Source organism: Schistocerca cancellata, chromosome 3, assembly GCF_023864275.1.
Source record: "Schistocerca cancellata isolate TAMUIC-IGC-003103 chromosome 3, iqSchCanc2.1, whole genome shotgun sequence".
NCBI classification, from domain to species: domain Eukaryota; kingdom Metazoa; phylum Arthropoda; class Insecta; order Orthoptera; family Acrididae; genus Schistocerca; species Schistocerca cancellata.
The window spans coordinates 823906976-823927583 of record NC_064628.1 but is presented as its reverse complement, the minus strand read 5'-3'; positions in this window follow the sequence as shown (position 1 = coordinate 823927583).

Here is a 20608-nt window from a genome sequence, read left to right as displayed (position 1 = left end):
TTTGCAGAGTATGGATGTAGATGTAGATACTGATAAGATTGGTTAGCCCAGGCATTGCTACATTACCTGAAGGTAAGAAGAGAATCCTGTCATCACTATACAGGGCGGTTCAGCTGTCCCTACCAAAGCATTTTATGCAACCCGAACGATGTCTGAATCAGGAACGGTATCCACACAGGCGACAGCTACGTAATCGATATAAGTTCCCTTTCGAACCTTTTGGCACGGTTAGTAACGTAATCATACTGTAAAAAATACAAGCTAGGACTGGCGGTGAGTTATATGGTGTTTTATTCGTGCCATACTTACCCAAGTGCCTCGGATCTATCTTCGTGTAATTAGCGGTGCAGGTTTTAGATGTATCTGTAAGTTTATTCAGTTTATAGTGCTTAATCTTTCGTAAACGGTTCAGAATGGTCGCCTTGTAAAGTGTGTTTCACTATCGAAAAAACGGAATTGAGGAGAGGTATCAAAACTGGAAGCATGGAAGTAACAACTTTTTAGTATCAAGCGTTATGATTAATGTACAGGGTGTTGGGAAATTCGCGTTAGAAACTTGTAAGATTTGTAGAGGGGACTGAGAAACTGTTTTGAACGGGAAGTCATGCCCGGAAGCGCACTATTTCCGTGCTACAGCCATTTGAAAACGTGTTGGTAACGCGACCACTTTTACAGGTAGACGTAACTGGCCAGGCGTGACCCAGTGCATCACTTGTTTGACAGTTCCACTCACTAATAGCCGAATAAATGGCTCGAGTAATCATTGACGGGTTCTCTTCAATGTGATGCTGTACGACCTCTCCTAACACGTGTGCGCGCGTCTCCTCGGAGTACTACAGTCTCGTTGCTTAATTGTGGTGAAAAGGACACGCGATGGAGTCGGGTATTCTGGAGAACGATAACGTCACGAGCAGCTCTGTCACTGCCGTTAACTTCGCCGTTGCAGAACGATCATGACGGTGAATTCTGTAAAAATGTTCGTGTACTCATCCAGTTTCTCTGACATTCACAGGTACGGGAATGAGACTCAAACCAGGTCAGAGAGGTAAGGCTGACATCAAATGACATCACCTGATCCGATGTAACCATCCTCCACTGTGACTACCCTTTGACAGACCTAACAAACATGATAGGTTCCTATTCAAAATGTTACACACTCACTCCCCTCTACAATTTCTTGGAGTTTGTAACGGGAATTTCCGAATACCCTGTATCACCCTCTACATTAGTGTCGCGTTAGTGAGCTAAAATACACTCACGTTCAGAGAAAACAGAACACGTTGTACGACTAAAGATAGGACGATCACATTCACAGGACACGTACATTAGTATGTTCTGCAGAAACGATTAGCAATTCAGTCACCTCTGTTCAGTATCTTTCCTGTTGCCTAGTAGGCACCGGGTCCGGCATGGCCCCTGCCGACTTGTTCCACGTGTGATGGCATCGAGGCCTATAAAGCGCGAGTAGCGTCGTGCGGTACAGCCATCCACGTTGCATTCACCTGGTTCCAAAGTTCATCTTTGGTGGTTGGCATTGGGTCACAGTACTGCACCTGTCGTTTCACCGTATCCCACATATTTTCGATTGGCGACAAATGTGGTGATCTGGCGGGCCAATGCAAAAGGCTGACATCCTGTGACACCGAGAAGGCCCCTGTTCGTGCAGTAACGTGTGGCGCTGCATTGTCTTGCTGAAGAATGTCTTCTGGGGTGTTGTGCTGAAAGGTTGGGGCTGCGAGTCGTAGGATGTCATGGTCGCTGGATGTCATTCACATAGGACACACTGGTCACAGTGCACTGGGCAGGCACCAACTGTGATTCGAAGCTGTACCCAATAGCACTCCACACCATAAGGCCTTGAGCTGGCGCTTTATGTCTTGTGCGAATACAGTCACACTGATGCAGCTTCCCCTCTCTGCTACGAACCAAAATGCGGACATCATTTTCAAACAAACAGAACCTGGATTCGTTCGAAAAGACTATCTGATGTCATTCCTCTCCCCAGTCATATCGTTCCCCATTCCACGCCCGTTCGCACATTTATGCACATTCGTGGAAGGTAGGTAGAGAAGTGGACGACGCGCACGTAATCTATGCTGTAATAAACGACGACAGACTGTCACCCCTGACAGCGTACGATGTATAACACTTTTCCACTGCTGCACAAGAGCTGCGGAGGATGCAGAGCTCTTCTGCAGCGCCTTTCGGATGAGGTGTCGACCTTCACGGGGGCGGGGGGGCGGGGGGGCGGGGGGGGGCTGGAGTGGGTGGTGCGACCTGACCCATCTCGCCGTATTCTACAGCCTCCCGTGAAACATTCTGCGCACATCCGTTGCACTGCCGAAACACTTCGTCCCACAAGAACAGCATTTTGCCGGATGGATGCTTCACTTTCTCGTATGCCAATAATCCGCCCTGCGTCAGACTCACTGATTTGACGGTACGGTTCTCGCATACGTCTTTGAGGCATCCTGCACATTTGCTAAAGCCACACTGATCCATTACTTCCGGTTTATAGCGACAACGATACCCGCAGGTTCATTTTACCGGTAGGTGGTGTTGTGCCACGATACCGAAGTTGACCTTGAACACGCCTGTCGCCATAGTTCAAATGCTGAAACTTCCTGGCAGATTAAAACTGTGTGCCGGACAGAGACTCGAACTCGGGACCTTTGCCTTTCGCGGGCAAGTGCTCTACCATCTGAGCTACCCATGCACGACTCACGCCCCGTCCTCACAGCTTTACTTCCACCAGTACCTCGTCTCCATCTTTTCAAACTTCACAGAAGCTCTCCTGCGAACCTTGCAGAACTACCACTCCTGGAAGAAAGGATATTGCGGAGACTTGGCATAGCCACAGCCTGGGCGATGCTTCCAGAATGAGATTTTCACTTTCCAGCGGAGTGTGCGCTGATATGAATCTTCCTGGCGGATTAAAACTATGAGGACGGGACGTGAGTCGTGCTTGGGTAGCTCAGATGGTAGAGCACTTGCCCGTGAAAGGCAAAGGTCCCGAGTTCGAGTCTCTGTCCGGCACACAGTTTAATCATCTAGCAAGTTTCGTATCAGCGCACACTCAGCTTCAGAGTGAAAATCTCATTCTGGAAGGTTCAAATGCTAATAATTTCTGAAGAATATTCTAATTTATATGCCCTCTGAATATAACGTCCTATCTCTATAGTCATTTAAGGTGTTCGGTTTTTTTTCCGAACATGAGTGAAGTTTCATAAACAATATTCGTAGAATATGCCTAAGACGCTTTCGTAAACCTTACCAATCAGCATACGACAGAGCGAACTGGCCAAGAACATTGATCTCTCGTATGGGGTTGCATAAAACGACATCGGTAGGGGCAGCTGAATCACACTGTGTAACCGCCAGCGGCGCTGGTGATCCGGTTATGACGAAGAAGCGGCCAGACGACGCGACTGTACCGCGGCTCGCATCATGGGCGGTCGGAGGCAGCGGCGCGCGAAACGAGCGCCACGTGAGAACTCGCGCCTGCCGGGCGGGGCCGCGCCGGGCATTACCAATGCTAAGTGCGCCCGCTCATCACGGCGCATTGTGGCCGCCAGCGCCAAACCCACCGCAGCGCCGTCGCTCACTTACGTCAGCCCTCACACCGCCCCGCCGCATTACGCTCGGCTCGTTAGCCGGGGCCGCGACCGCAGTCGCGTCTCCCTGCACACTTGCCGCGAGCAGTTGCGGCTCTCATTTGGCGGCCTTTCCTCGCCCCACCGTTAACGAGTTGCCGAGTGCACCACACCGAGATGAGACCGCTGCGCGAAATTGTCGCTCTCCTCTTCTCCGCGGACAAACTACCTCCCCAACAATTTGTCGCGGTACTTTTCTTAGAGTGGCTTCCCGAGACGACCCACCGGTGCCACAGTGTAGAGGACGCCCCTTCTTACAAAGTGGTGATGTTACTGGAACAAGTTGTGGACCTGTATAGTCTAGAAAGACGAACTTCTCCCCTCTACGTACCTACTTAGTACAAAACGAGATGAAAATCTATTTTACCCTATTATAACATTCACTTAATAACCACAAATCCCTCGGGTTGATTGGACATCGGACATCGGATGGGCGTCATGATGTCTCCATTGATTCAGCACTTAAAGTAGTTTATGTTAGCGCGAAAGTTGACCTCGGATTAAGTTGAACTCTAAAAATATTGTACAAGGTGTAATCTAAAAGTGACGGGATTTTTTTTAATTTCGTAGGTTTTGTACTTCCGGTTTTCAGGCTTTTAACTCTTCTTGGTGCGGATGTTACTCATGAGTGTTTGTACCAGCTGTTTTGAATATTTGGTTTATTATTTATTTTATTTAATCGTGTGGCTAGGGTCCCCCAGCCGGTTGCTGCTCTTTCAATTTGACGCCACTTCCGCGACCTGCGGTCGATGAGGGAGATAGGATGATAATGAGGACAGCACAACACCCAGCCATTGCGTGGAAAAAATTCCCCGACCCTGCCGGGAATCGAACACGAGCCTAGAGGATTGACAATCCGTCACGCTGACCATTTTTTTTTTCTTATTTAAGGAGGCCGGGGAGGGCAGAGTGATCAGGGGTCGTAACCCAAGGCCTGGCCAGTGTCCCCCTCGCCCGTCAAGGAATCAAGGAATCACGGATGGTAAGGGGAAATCTTTTGTGGGAATTTTTTAATTTATTTTTATTTACTGTATTTAATATATTCCTAATTTGGTTTTACTTTATACCACAACAAAAGTAGATGTACCGAGCACCACATCGTGCTCTGAGAAAAGAAAACAATATCTCGGTACGTTCCTACACCGAGGTAATGTATACGGGGAAAACGGAAAAAAAAGTGCTGCGTACACGATGCAGAAGGGTGTGTCGCTTCTCTCCTTACGCTTCATCATCCAGGTACGTCTTCACTTATGTCGTATGTTACTCCACCGAGAATCGAACTTAATCTTGTCAGCTCACTCAATGGGTGTCTTCTCCTACACCATTCAGCTGCCGGGGGCGGACATTTGGTTTACTGTTGACAGTCCAAAAGATTTTAAGTTGTTTCGAGTACTCAGCGAATTGGTACATAGGAAAAAGATGCATTAAACTTTGGTTCAAAAATGGAATAAAGTGCAGCTCCGCATCTGAAATGTTAGCTGTGGCTTTTGGCGAATCTGCTATGAGTAAAACAAGGGTTTACTCGTCGTATAAACGTATCAAAGAGCATTGAGGAGACGTTGAAGACAACTATCGGTCTGGAAGCCCTAGCACATCAATTACTGATGAGACGTAGGAAAACTAAAGAAAATGGTTCTGGAAACTCATCGAATCGTCATCAGAGTGGTTGCTAATGATGTCGGCATATCCTTCAGATGATTGTAAGTAATTTTTTTGGATGGTTTCGGCATGAAACGTGTAGCAGCAAATCTTGTTCCGAACTCATTGAATTTCGACCAGAAACCTTATGCAGCCATCACTAGTGAATTGTTGTATGAAATCGATAACGATCCAGAACTTCTAAGGAAGTTTGAAATAATGATACACGCAATGCCTTCGAAAACAAGGCCCAATCGTCCCAATGGGAACTCTCTGAAGAGCCAAGACCGAAAAAAAAAAAAGAGTTCGACAAGTCCTGTCACATGTAAAGATACTTCACACTGTTTTCTTCGATAACATTGTGATAGTGGATCATGAGTTCCTGCCATATGGATGAACGGTCGGTAAGGAATACTGGAGTAGTACGTGGGACTGACGGGCCATCTGCGTGAAGCAATTCGAAAAACTACGAGAATTGTGAAGAAATCACTCGAGAATATTACATCACGATAATCCTCCCACTCACACCCCAACGCTTGTTAGTGATTGTTTGGCAGAAAACAAAGTTGCCTCAGCCACCATATTCGCTGGACATGGCCCCCTGCGACTTTTTCCTGTTCCCGTGCGTGAAGAGGACCATGAAAGGACGCCGTTTTGCAACCAGTGACGAAATAAAAACAGATTCGCTGAAGCAGGTTTGGCATAACGAAAAGATAGTTCCGGAAGTGCTTCTTAGATTGGAAAAAGCGCTGTCACAAGTGTATTACGTATGTAAGGAACTACTTTGAAGGGGACAAAGTTGATGGTGATGTATAAGTAAAGATGCTTTAAGGAAAACAAAAATTCATGTTACTTTTTGATGACACCTTCTACGTATATACCTTAATAGCAGATTACGTCGCCGTGATCTTTCAAGTCAAATTCAACTGCCATTGTCGGTTCGCAATCTAGCGACACTACAACAAAACGTACTTCGTTTTGTGCAGTCAGAAAACAGAGATTCACCAAATTTTATTACAACTGGCATTAATTCGATCCCCCACCAAAGTAGAGTTGCAAATCCACGACTTCCATGATGCATTTATCTTGTATTCATTTGTTGATCAGGGTAGCATGTCCACAGTTTCATATGTTAACTGGGGTGTTTTTTAACTTTGTAAATAACGAACAAATACTTCAAAAATGGTTGATTTTTGTTCTTCTTTTTGCGTTAACGCTTTCTTTGGTGCAGTACAAATATCAATTCTTAATCCTCTATTGTTTTTTTTCGTTTTCTGACAGTAGTCCTTCATTGCTTCGCAGTGTTTCTTTTTCTTGTCTCCACACCAATCTATGCCGGTTTTTTTTCTTCTGCCTTAGACGCGAGTTTTAATACTTTTTCCCTAAAAATTTCTCTTCCTAATATTTCTTCTCTTATCTTATTCCTTTCCAAGTCTTTCCCAACCTCTTGAATCCAGGTGGTTCTTAATGTTCCTTCCCTAACATATTCGAACATCTGCTTGAAGAATCTATTGTTATCCATTCTGTACATATGGGGAAAATAGTAAAATCCCTTTTCTAATATGTTTTCTACGCTCTGATCAATTTCAGCGTTACTTCTTAATTTTCAAAGTGGTTAACTTTAATAATTGCTTAATATTTTCTGTATAATTCTTCTTTCTAAAATTTTAAATTATCAAGCTTGATTGTGATTTTTTAAGACAGCACTTTTTGTAGCAGGAGCTCTTAGTTTTATTGATGAAAACTTGCATTGCAAGAAGAATATTTCTTAGCTTCTCAAACAATAAAGTTCAACTACTTGTGTTCTTCGTATAACTGCTATTCTTGGAAACTAACGGATCAACCTCCTGGCATATTTTGCACATACCCTCTCAGTAATCTCTCATGCAATAGTTTTCTACGGTAACTCATCACTTATAACGAAAGCACTGATTGTAAAAAGGCGAGCAGTAACAATAATATTTGGTGCTCATTTGCGGTCGTCACGTAGACACTTCTTCAAGAAGATAGACATTTTAACTGCACTATCACAGTACATGTATTCGATAGTGTAGTTCATCACGAGTAATCCCCTTGTTATAGGTAAAATTACCTACACCGAGTTGCCAAGTCATGGGACACCTCCTAATATTGTGTATATCCCAAGTATTAGTTTTTTTCACTTTTTCTACTTGCCCAGTGATGGTTATTTTGGAGCACTTGTTATGTTTGTCATAAATCATATTTTCTTTATAGACTTTCTTAAACGTGTCATGTTGACTGTCGCTTCCAGAAGACTGACTTCCACTGCTGTATCTGACAGACTTGAAGAACATATACAAAATCGTCAGCAAATGCAAGGCAATTTCTTGCATTAGCTTTGCTCGTTCACTGTTACACGAGAGCCGAAGTTTTGTACTCATTCAAATTTTCGTTCTCATTGTTGATCCTTTCACCCTAGGCAAAACCAAAACAGCGTCACCTAGGAAATGCACCCACATGGTTGCTATCAACTGTAAAAGCGTCTACCAACACTCACTGCCATCTGCCATGATTATCACCACAACTGCCAAAGTGTCTCCCTCGTTCCTCGCTCTTTCACTCTATTGGCTAGTGATATCATTCCTATGGGCGTCAGACATGTCCTACGTCACGATTACTACATGTCTAATGACTCAAATTAAATTTAATATAAACTAAAGCTGCACAGATAGTGCGAGTCAACCAAATGCCAATGGGGATTCTTCATAAGAGGCCAGCATTTGTCACGTACCAACTTTGTTTGCAATTTATTGACTAAACCGAACTAATAGCGGATGTAAAGAAACACACAAATACAAAAATCACTATAAGAAGATGGAAATAACCATCAGACTGAATGCAAATGAAACATCCTAATAGTTTATTTTTAAATATCATAATTCGAGCCACCCCTAATAACATTGATTCGCAAATCTAAAACTCCCATGGGTAATACTTATATTAGATTTTTGTCTAGGTTTACAGGTCCATGATTCGTAATTACATTTGAGGCGATCTTACGACTTTATGAATGAGAGACAAAGACTTGAGATAACGTTGGCTTATTATTGATTTTTAGATAAACTACACTATACTAAAGGAACCATGGATCTTGCCGTTGGTGGGGAGGCTTGCGTGCCTCAGCGATACATATAGTCGTACCGTAGGTGTAACCAAGACGGAGGGGTATCTGTTGAGAGCCCAGACAAACGTCTGGTTCCTGAAGAGGGGCAGCAGCCTTTTCAGTAGTTGCAGGGTCAACAGTCTGGATGATTGACTGATCTGCCCTTATAGCACTAACCAAAACGACCTTGCTGTGCTGCTACTGCGAACGGCTGAAAGCAAGGGGAAACTACAGCCATAATTTTTCACGAGGGCATGCAGCTTGTCACTATGGTTAAATGATGATGGCGTCCTCTTGGGTAAAATATTCCGAAGGTAAAATAGTCCCCCATTCGGATCTCCGGTCGGGGACTACACAAGAGGACGTTGTTATCAGGAGAAAGAAAACGCGTTCTATGGATCGGAGCGTGGAATGTCAGATCCCTTAATCGGGCAGGTTCAAAATGGTTCAAATGGCTCTGAGCACTATGGGACTTACCATCTGTGGTCATCAGTCCCCTACAACTTAGAACTACTTAAACCTAACTAACATAAGGACATCACACACATCCATGCCCAAGGCAGGATTCGAACCTGCGACCGTAGCGGTCACGCGGTTGCAGACAGAAAATCGGGCATGTAGGTTAGAAAATTTAAAAAGGGAAATGGATAGGTTAATGTTAGATATAGTGGGAATTAGTAAAGTTTTGCGGCAGGAGGAACAAGATTTTTGGTCAGGTGAATACAGGGCTATCGCCGGCCGGTGTGGCCTTGCGGTTCTACGTCAGTCTGGAACCGCGTGGCCGCTACGGTCGCAGGTTCGAATCCTGCCTCGGGCATGGATGTGTGTGATGCCCGTAGGTTAGTAAGGTTTAAGTAGTTATAGGGGACTGATGACCACAGATGTTAAGTCCCATAGTGCTGACAACCATTTGAACCATTTGAATACAGGGTTATAAATACAAAATCGAATAGGGGTAATGCAGGAGTAGGTTTAATAATGAATAAAAAAAATAGGAGTGCGGGTAAGCTACTACAAACAACATAGTGAACGCGTCATTGTGGCCAAGATAGACACGAAGCCAACGTCTACAAAGGTTGAACAAGTTTATATGTCAACTAGCTCTGCAGATGACGAAGAAATTGATGAATTGTATGATGAGATGAAAGAAATTATTCAGATAGTGAATGGAGACGAAAATTTAATAGCCGTGGGTGACGAATTCGGTAGTAGGAAAAGGGAGAGAAGGAAACGTAGTAGGTTAATACGGATTGGGGCTAACAAATGATAGAGGAAGTCGTCTGGTAGAATTTTGCACAGAGCATAACTTAATCATAGATAACACTTGGTTCAAGAATCATGGAAGAAGTTTTTATGCATGGAAGAAGCCTGGAGATACTAGAAGGTATCAGATAGATTATACAATGGTAAGACAGAGATTTAGGAACCAGGTTTTAAACTGTAAGACATTTCCAGGGGCAGATGTGGACTCTGACCACAATCTATTGGTTATGAACTGTAGATTAAAACTGAAGTGGGAATTTAGGGAAATGGGACGTGGATAAACTGACTAAGCCAGAAGTTGTTCAGAGTTTCAGGGAGAGCATAAGGGAACAATTGACAGGGATGGGAGAAAGAAATACAAGAAGAATGGGTAGCTTTGAGGGATGAAGTAGTGAAGGCAGCAGAGGATCAAGTAGGTAAAAAGACAAGAGATAGTAGAAATCCTTGGGTAACAGAAGAAATATTGAATTTAATTAATGAAAGGAGAAATTATAAAAATGCAGTGAATGAAGCAGGCAAAAAGGAATACAAACGTCTAAAAAATGAGATCGATAAGAAGTACAAAATGGCTAAGCAGGGATGGCTAGAGGACTAATGTAAGGATGTAGAGGCTTATCTCACTAGGGGAAAGACAGATATTGCCTACAGGAAAAATAAAGAGACCTTTGCAGAAAAGAGAACAACTTGCATGAATGTCAAGAGCTCACATGGAAACCCAGTTGTAAGCAAAGAAGGGAAAGCAGAAAGGTGGAAGGAGTATATAGAAGGTCTGTACAAGAGCGATGTACTTGAGGACAATATTATGGAAATGGAAGAGGATGTAGATGAAGATGAAATGGGAGATATGACACTGCGTCAAAAGTTTGACAGAGCATTGAAAGACCTAAGGCGAAACAAGGCCCCGGGAGTAGACAACACTCCATTAGAACTACTGACAGCCTTGGGAGAGACAGTCCTGACAATACTCTACCATCTGGTTCGAAATGGCTCTGAGCACTATGGGACTCAAAATCTGAGGTCATTAGTCCCCTAGAACTTAGAACTACGTAAACTTAACTAACCTAAGGACATCACACACATCCATGCCCGAGGCAGGATTCGAACTTGCGACCGTAGCGGTCGCGCGGTTATAGACTGAAGCGCCTAGAACCGCTCGGCCACACCAGCCTGCCCTACCATCTGGTGAGCAAGATGTATGAGACAGGCGAAATACCCTCAGACTTCAAGAAGAATATAATAATTTCCATCCCAAAGAAAGCAGGTGTTAACAGATGTGAAAATTACCGAACTTTCGGTTTAATAAGTCATGGCTGCAAATACTAACGCGAATTCTTTACAGACGAATGGAAAATCTGGTAGAAGCCGACCTCGCGGAAGATCAGTTTAGATTCCGTAGAAATATTGGAACACGTGAGGCAGTACTGACCTTACGACTTATCTTAAGAGATAGATTAAGGAAAGGCAAACCTACGTTTCTAGCATTTGTAGACTTAGAGAAAGCTTTTGACAATGTTGACTGGAATACTCTCTTTCAAATTCTAAAGATGGCAGGGGTAAAATACAGGGATCGAAAGGCTATTTACAATTTGTACAGGAACCAGATGGCAGTTATAAGAGATGAGGGGCATGAAAGGGAAGCAGTGGTTGGGAAGGGAGTGAGACAGGGCTATAGCCTGTCCCCGATGTTATTCAATCTGTATATTGAGCAAGCAGTAAAGGAAACAAAAGAAAATTTCGGAGTAGGTATTAAAATCCATGGAGAAGAAATAAAAACGTTGAGGTTCGCCGATGATACTGAAATTCTGTCAGAGAGAGCGATGGACCTGGAAAAGCAGCTGAACGTAATGGACACTGTCTTGAAAGGAGGATATAAGATGAACATCAACAAAAGCAAAACGAGGATAATGGAATGTAGTCGAATTAAGTCGGGTGATGCTGAGGGAATTACATTAGGAATTGAGACACTTAAAGTAGCAAAGGAGTTTTGCTATTTGGGGAGCAAACTAACTGATGATGGTCGAAGTGGAGAGGATATAAAATGTAGACTTGCAATGGCAAGGAAAGCATTTCTGAAGAAGAGAAATTTGCTAACATCGAGTATAGATTTAAGTGTCAGGAAGTCGTTTCTGAAAGTATTTGTATGGAGTGTAGCCATGTATGGAAGTGAAACATGGACGATAAATAGTTTGGACAAGAAGAGAATAGAAGCTTTTGAAATGTGGTGTTACAGAAGAATGCTTAAGATTAGGTTTTGAATAATGAGGAGGTTTTGAATAGAATTGGGGAGAAGAGGAGTTTGTGGCACAACTTGACAAGAAGAAGGGACCGGTTGGTAGGACATGTTCTTAGGTATGAAGGGATCACAAATTTAGCATTGGAGGGCAGCGTGGACGGTAAAAATCGTAGAGGGAGACCAAGACATGAATACGCTAAGCAGATTCAGAAGGATGTATGTTGGAGTAAGTACTGGGAGATGAAGAACATTGCACAGGATAGAGTAGCATGGAGAGCTGCGTCAAAGCAGTCTCAGGACTGAAGACCACAAAAACAATAACTAAAGGACGGATGATTTCCAGCAGTTTTATGTAGTGGCTGAAAGTCTCTGCGTAAGAACCAACTTTCATTATGTGGAATTTGGGTTACGAAAGAAAAACCCAGATTTCATCTGAAGCAAGGGATGTGGAATAGGTCGACTGGTAGCAATAGATTTTATGATAAGCGCGTCAAGGCCAATAGAATTACATCATAGTATGAAAGGAGGTAAATAATAAAGAAATATAAGTAAATATATTAATACAATACTCGCACACTGCCGAAGTTAGAAATTACTTTTTCCTATGTGTAAAGTTAGGTTAAGGAAATTATCGATGATGAAAGTAATGAGTACAGATAATACACTAATGTGCAGAAGAAAAGCACGAAAACAACTTAGGAATAACGTATCACTGCCGTGTAAATTAGCTCGAACACATTTTGACCATACAAAGAAAGGACTGCTACAGTATCGTACAGGTCCTTAAAGAAATATGCAATGATACGTTCAGAAATGACACTTCTATTCTATCACAATATTTACATTGAGGTCACCGCGATTCATGGTGGTTCCCTGCACGTCACAGAAGGTGGCACATGATTATTAATAGACTGGGTGATAACCACAGATGTGGTCTGCAAAGTACATCGATGCTGGTCACGTCGTGGAAGGGCGCTCTATGCCTCCAGCAACGCGGCTGTCAACTGCTGGATGGCTGTAGGTACGTGTGTACGTGCTGGAATACGTCTCCCCAACCCAACCCACACTTGCTCGATGGATTTTAATTCAGGAGAACAGACAAACCAGTCCACTGCCCAAATGTCCTATCGTTGCGAGAACCTCTCCATCTGAGCTGTTCCACGCAGTCGCGCATTCTCATCCATAAAAATGAAGTCAGGGCCGAATACACCCCTGAAAAGACTCACATGCGGAAGGAATAGAGTGTCACATTAGCGTTGACCCGTGATCGTACCGGGTTCAAAGACTTGGAGGTTAGTATACCAATGCAACAATCGGTTTGTCCACACCACAACACATGGCCCATCAACTCGATCACGTTCAACAAAGTTCCTGAGGGCATCACGTGTTCCACCTTTCGTCATATGAGCACACGTCCAACTAGTTACATCGAGCTATCTAACATGGCAGCGGCACATCATGCAAGAGTTCCTTTCGTCCTTAAGTTTTGTACAATGGGGGTAATCATATAGCTTTCGTAATTATAGAAGGGGATGACTAGCTATGAACTGAAACTCAGGGATACGATTAATTAGTGAGTTTCTTGGCGCAAATGGATTTCGTTAAAAACATTTACCAAGTAATTCATAAAAAGTTAGTCCACATGCAACGACAATAATAATAAACGAAAATGCCCGCCGGTGTGGCGGTGCGGTTCTAGGCACTTCAGTCTAGAACCGCGCGACCGCTACGGTTGCAGGTTCGAATCCTGCCTCGGTCATGGATGTGTGTGATGTTGATGATGATGATGTTTGGTTTGTGGGGCGATCAACTGCGTGGTTATCAGCGCCCGTACAATTACCCAATCTTTGCTCAGTCCAATGAGTTTGTGTGTGTGTGTGTGTGTGTGTGTGTGATGTTCTTAGGTTAGTTAGGTTTAAGTAGTTCTAAGTTCTCGGGGACTGATCACCTCAGATGTTGAGTCCCATAGTGCTCAGAGCCATTCGAACCATTCAATAAACGAAAAACAAATAAAACTGAACTGACATATGGTTGACAAAGTTCAGGAAGGGAAGCATTTTTGTAAGTTGAGCTCTCTAACAAATTAAATCTTAACTGACTCAAATCTGCGACTTCGATAACAGTGTGAAATCCCCTGCTATACCCGCAGTACAGGACAGATAGTTTAATTTGTGGAAAGGGGGCTAAATGAGTGGTTGTCAGTCGCACTCGAACATACTACTTTATTCATTTGACAAACATTACAAGAGTAAAGAAAGCATTAAAAACAGACCAAGCCAAACATTAATTTTGGAACTTAATTCCCGGCTAAATGCGTCATTCAATCTCACGCCTTAAGGGCAAAACAACTTTAATTTAAAGTCAGCTAGAATCCATAGATAAACAAACAAAGAGGACAAATAAGAAAAGGCAGCACGTCAAACGACGCTCAGAAGTTTGCAAGGGTCGGCCTGGAATTCAGACACTAACGCTCAGTTAGGTGAGACAGGCAGTCGGCCCATCAATTCTCAGTCCGACGCCAACCCAAACGACAGGCAGTCAACGGGCCAAGCGACAAGATAACTTTCGCTCCACCCGACCTGCACACAACATGGAGTTCAATAGAACAACGCAGAAGGTATCAGGGCCCACAACGACTTACACATTCAGCTGTCAAACTACACACCGTGCTGGACAGCCACAACACGAGGAGGAAAATACACTGCCTGAATTACGCCACGCCCAGGGCTAATAATCGGAACGTTAACGGCCACAAGCAGAAGATTCCGCTGGTGCACTTCAATTCCAAAATAATCAAGTTAAGATAAACTCCAGAGGAGGGCGGCTAGAATTTCGCCAACTTGAAAACACAGGTTGTTGCTCGCGGGGATGTCCCAACAGCCCACAACGAAACTCAAACGATACAATGTGAACAGTTGGGGCTGGCTGGTAGATTAAGTAAAGACTCAACTTCCGCGTCCGGGATCGGTGAGCCACGGACCTCGTCGCAATGGGAACAGCGTCTTACACTTGGACCGCGGCGCCACGGAGTTTTCCTCGCTGCTCCACGCCAACCGACCAACTGCCCGCACACAGCACAACCGGAAACTATAAGCGCGAGGCCAAAGATAGTACAAGGGTGTGAATATCGAGACACGCTGCTACTGCCACTCGCCGAGAGAGAGGATAACAGCATAATCGCGATAACCGCGGGGAGACTAATCACAAACCAAAGTTTAATGGGAAGCATAACACAAGCCAGCCACGGCTCACAGTGTTTGCATTCATTTTACAAGTGTACAATAACGGTATAAAAGTCATGGGATATCCCCTAACATCTTGTTGGATTCCTTTTTCTCGGCGTAGAGCGGGAACATGACGTGCCATGGAATCCACAAGTTGTTGGAAATGCCCTGCAGAAATATTGAGCCATGTTGGCTCTATAGCCGCCCGTAATTGCGAAAGAGATGTCGGAGCGGGATTTGGTGCGCAATCAGATCTTCAATTATGTCCCATATACTTTCGGTGGGTGACCAAATCATTCGCTCGAATTGTCCAGAATGGTCTTCAAACCAATCACGAATAACCGTCGCCCGGAGACACGACTCATTGTCATCCGCAAAAACTCCAAAGTTGTTTGGCAATATGAAGTCACTGAGTGTCTGCGTAGTCTCCACGTAGTCCAACAAACCATTTCGAGTCAGTGATCGGTAGAACTGGACCAGAGGAACCAGTCCATTTGTAGTGTAACGACGTAAGTTTCTTATAAATGATTTTCTTTCGACATATGACCATGTGTAGACTTCGTCACCTACGTCAGTTACAACCTACTTCAAAATTATTTACATTCTTTTTAAATTGTCTCAGAATGGTTCTTGAACGAAGCAGTGAAACATCATTTGAGTCGTATGCACAGAATTACGTCACTCGGGCCAATTGGTTTGCGTAAACTTTTTCAATTTTAGACGTCGTTTGTTTCTCCTCAGAAATTATATTGATACACGTTATCTGATTTAATCGATATTAGAACCACATTGAATAAACTTTTGAGATTCAAAGTCACGATGAACGCTATCAAAATTCAATAATCTTGTCAAATATATTATTAATTCATTCACATAATTCTTCATAAATAAATCCTCGGAATACGTATTTCAACGTTAGTAGCATCCACTAGTTTATTATCTTCCTACATACAGACGTGAACCCGAGCTTTGACAAGATAGGACTGACATTTTCAATAAGATTAAACTTCCTATGATATCATTGTTGTACAAAACATTACAAATTCTCAATTATTTGATTTTTAGAAGCACGACGCAACAACTCGGTTTCAGTATCTTCAGTTGCTCTTTGGCTGTCGACCCGCGACGTATAGTGGCCAGCAATTATCTCTCTGGTCCCGGCAGCGAAGATGCTGTCTCCTTTCGTTGCGCCGCCCTCTCCGTACATGAAACATAAAAAATAAATACAAAAACTTTAGACAATTCACAACCATTACAAATATTACAAAAAATAGATAAACAAAACTAAATTAAACTTATATTCACCTGCAAACTGGGCTGGCACTGGTGAATGGGTGACGCTTCAATTTCGCGTCCCACTACACATTCCACGTAAACACAGCCCACACCATTATGAAGCCACCACCACCTTGCAAAATGGCTCTGAGCACTATGCGACTTAACTTCTGAGGTCATCAGTCGCCTACAACTTAGAACTAAGTAAACCTAACTAAGCTAAGGACATCACACACATCCATGCCCGAGGCAGGATTCGAACTTGCGACCGTAGCGGTCGCTCGGCTCCAGGCTGTAGCGCCTAGAACCGCAGGGCCACTCCGGCCGGTGGCAGCTTGCAGAGTGCCTTATTGACAGCCTGGCTCGAATCCTACCATCAGCCCATACCAACTGAAACCGTGACTTATGCGACCAGGCCAAGTTGTCCAGTCGTCTACGGTCCAACTGGTATGATCACGAGTCCAGGAGAGGCGCTGCTGGAGATGTCGTGCTGTTAGCAAACGTATTCGAGTCTATCATCTGCTCCCATAGTCTGTTAACGCAAAATTTCGCCGCACTGTCTTAAGGGATACGTTCGCCGTACGTCCCACAGTGATGTCTGCAGTTATTTCACGCCAAGATGCTTCTCTGTAAGCACTGACAGCTCTACGCGAACGTCACTGCTCTCAGGCGTTAAGTGAAGGCCGTCGACTAGTGCGTTGTCCATGGTGAGAGGTAATGCCTGAAATTTGGTACTCTCGGCACACCCTTGGCTCTGTGGATATCTGTACATAGAATTCCCTAACGATTTCCGAAGTGGCATGTTCTATCCGTCTAGCTCCAACTACCATTCCGCATTCAAAGTCCGTTAACCCCCGTTGTTAGGCTATTAATCACGTCGACAACCTTTTCACATGAATCAGCTGAGTACAAATGACAACTCCGCCAACGCACCGCCCTCTTATACCTTGCCCATTAAACTGTAACATTTTTTTCAGCCAATGAAAAAATTAAGCAGACTCCGCTGTACTACCACCAACATAGGAAAACTGCGGCCCTCCCAGTCACGTATACTGAAACCACTCTTCAGGAAAGCTTAATTTAAAAATTTTAGATCATGGTACTGCAACCATTCTAGATGTATAATTTTTGACGTCTCCTACACGCTGTTTTCCAGCGTGGGTGGGAACAAGAAAAGATAAAAAGAAGAAAATGGGAAAACGTTGGACTAGGTGCCGAACAGGCGGCCGAAGCATATGACAGTCATTTCCAGAAACTGCCTATCTCATTTTGAAAAATTTCATTTTAAGAATGGTTCAGAAAACTGACCATGTTATTTAGAAAATCCGCCTTCCAGCAGCGAAACGTTTCGTATGCATTTTTAGCAGAAAAATATACAGAGTGCTCCTGGCCAATAATATCTCTCCACGAAGCGAACAGAAGACAACGATTATCTTCAGCATCCGTACCTGTTGAGTCCAGCACCAGACGCTGACGACTTCCCTGCCTGCAACCATGTGGGGTTGGAACGGTTCAACTGCTGAGCTGCCCTTGTAGCTTTAAATGCCGTCACAACACGTAGAAATCGTTTTATCCCACAACCAGTACATGCAATGGAATATACTTAAGTGTCGAGATGGGGAAAATAAAAAATTCCCTTACGAAATCTCTGTTGCCGTACTGCAACTGAAAATAAACGTGCGTTTGACCAGTCTCGAGACGATTTAATGTGATATATAATTGGTTTGTTTGTCAAATCAACTTTAATTTGTATACAAAATGTTGCTTGTTTCGATAATGACGTATTGCGGAATGACCTAGTGACATTGCGAAAAGGTAAGTAACAAAACGAAAGGTGGAAAGGGAACAGGTTCGCAGGAAACTACACTGTCCAGTCACATGAGTGCGCTCACCTGTCACCATCTCTTGCAGTGCGGACCGCTGCAAGACGTGCAGGAACAGAGTCAGTGAGGATCTGGAAGGTACCGACAGGGATGTGGAGCCACGTCGGCTCCAATGGCGTGGAAAGCTGCTCTGGGGTTTTGTTTATGTATTTAATTAGACGCCAAGTTCCGTAGGACCAAAGTGAGGAGCAAATCTCCAAGGTCATGGACGTGTCAGTACATGAACTTACAACATAAAAGTAATAACAGATAAAAATAAATGTTTATCAATCCGATAAAAGTCAGTCCATAAGTTTAAGTAAACGTAATCAACAATACAATAAGAATCAGCTTAATTTTTCTAGGAACCCCTCGACAGAATAGGAGTGACGCATGAGGAAACTCTTCAGTTCCTATTTGAAAGTGCGTGGCTTACTGCTAAGATTTTTGTATTCGAGTAGTAGCTTACTGAAAATCGATGTAGCAGTATACTGCACACATTTTTGCACAAGAGTTAAGGATGTCCGATCCCAATACAGGTTTGATTTCTGCCGAGTATTAACTGAGTGAAAGCTGTTTATTCTTGGGAGTAAGCTAATATTGTTAACAAGAAATGACAGTAAGGAATATATATATATATATATATATATATATATATATATATATATATATATACTCCTGGAAATTGAAATAAGAACACCGTGAATTCATTGTCCCAGGAAGGGGAAACTTTATTGACACATTCCTGGGGTCAGATACATCACATGATCACACTGACAGAACCACAGGCACATAGACACAGGCAACAGAGCATGCACAATGTCGGCACTAGTACAGTGTATATCCACCTTTCGCAGCAATGCAGGCTGCTATTCTCCCATGGAGACGATCGTAGAGATGCTGGATGTAGTCCTGTGGAACGGCTTGCCATGCCATTTCCACCTGGCGCCTCAGTTGGACCAGCGTTCGTGCTGGACGTGCAGACCGCGTGAGACGACGCTTCATCCAGTCCCAAACATGCTCAATGGGGGACAGATCCGGAGATCTTGCTGGCCAGGGTAGTTGACTTACACCTTCTAGAGCACGTTGGGTGGCACGGGATACATGCGGACGTGCATTGTCCTGTTGGAACAGCAAGTTCCCTTGCCGGTCTAGGAATGGTAGAACGATGAGTTCGATGACGGTTTGGATGTACCGTGCACTATTCAGTGTCCCCTCGACGATCACCAGTGGTGTACGGCCAGTGTAGGAGATCGCTCCCCACACCATGATGCCGGGTGTTGGCCCTGTGTGCCTCGGTCGTATGCAGTCCTGATTGTGGCGCTCACCTGCACGGCGCCTAACACGCATACGACCATCATTGGCAACAAGGCAGAAGCTACTCTCATCGCTGAAGACGACACGTCTCCATTCGTCCCTCCATTCACGCCTGTCGCGACACCACTGGAGGCGGGCTGCACGATGTTGGGGCGTGAGCGGAATACGGCCTAACGGTGTGCGGGACCGTAGCCCAGCTTCATGGAGACGGTTGCGAATGGTCCTCGCCGATACCCCAGGAGCAACAGTGTCCCTAATTTGCTGGGAAGTGGCGGTGCGGTCCCCTACGGCACTGCGTAGGATCCTACGGTCTTGACGTGCATCCGTGCGTCGCTGCGGTTCGGTCCCAGGTCGACGGGCACGTGCACCTTCCGCCGACCACTGGCGACAACATCGATGTACTGTGGAGACCTCACGCCCCACGTGTTGAGCAATTCGGCGGTACGTCCACCCGGCCTCCCCCATGCCCACTATACGCCCTCGCTCAAAGTCCGTCAGCTGCACATACGGTTCACGTCCACGCTGTCGCGGTATGCTACCAGTGTGAAAGACTGCGATGGAGCTCCGTATGCCACGGCAAAGTGGCTGACACTGACGGCGGCGGTGCACAAATGCTGCGCAGCTAGCGCCATTCGACGGCCAACAGCGCGGTTCCTGGTGTGTCCGCTGTGCCGTGCGTGTGATCATTGCTTGTACAGCCCTCTCGCAGTGTCCGGAGCAAGTATGGTGGGTCTGACACACCGGTGTCAATGTGTTCTTTTTTCCCTTTCCATATATATTGAGAGGCCAATGTCAAAATACCCAGACCCGTAAAAGGGGTCGACAAGAAGTTCGTGAGCTTTATACACCACTTATTGCCCGAACAGCGCGTTTCTGAGCCAAAAATGTCATTTTAGAATGGGAAGAGTTACCCCAAAATGTAATACCATACGACATCAGCGAATGAAAATAAGCAAAGTAGACTAATTTTCCTGTTGAACGATCACTCATTATTAAGTCTTTGAACATGATCTTGATCT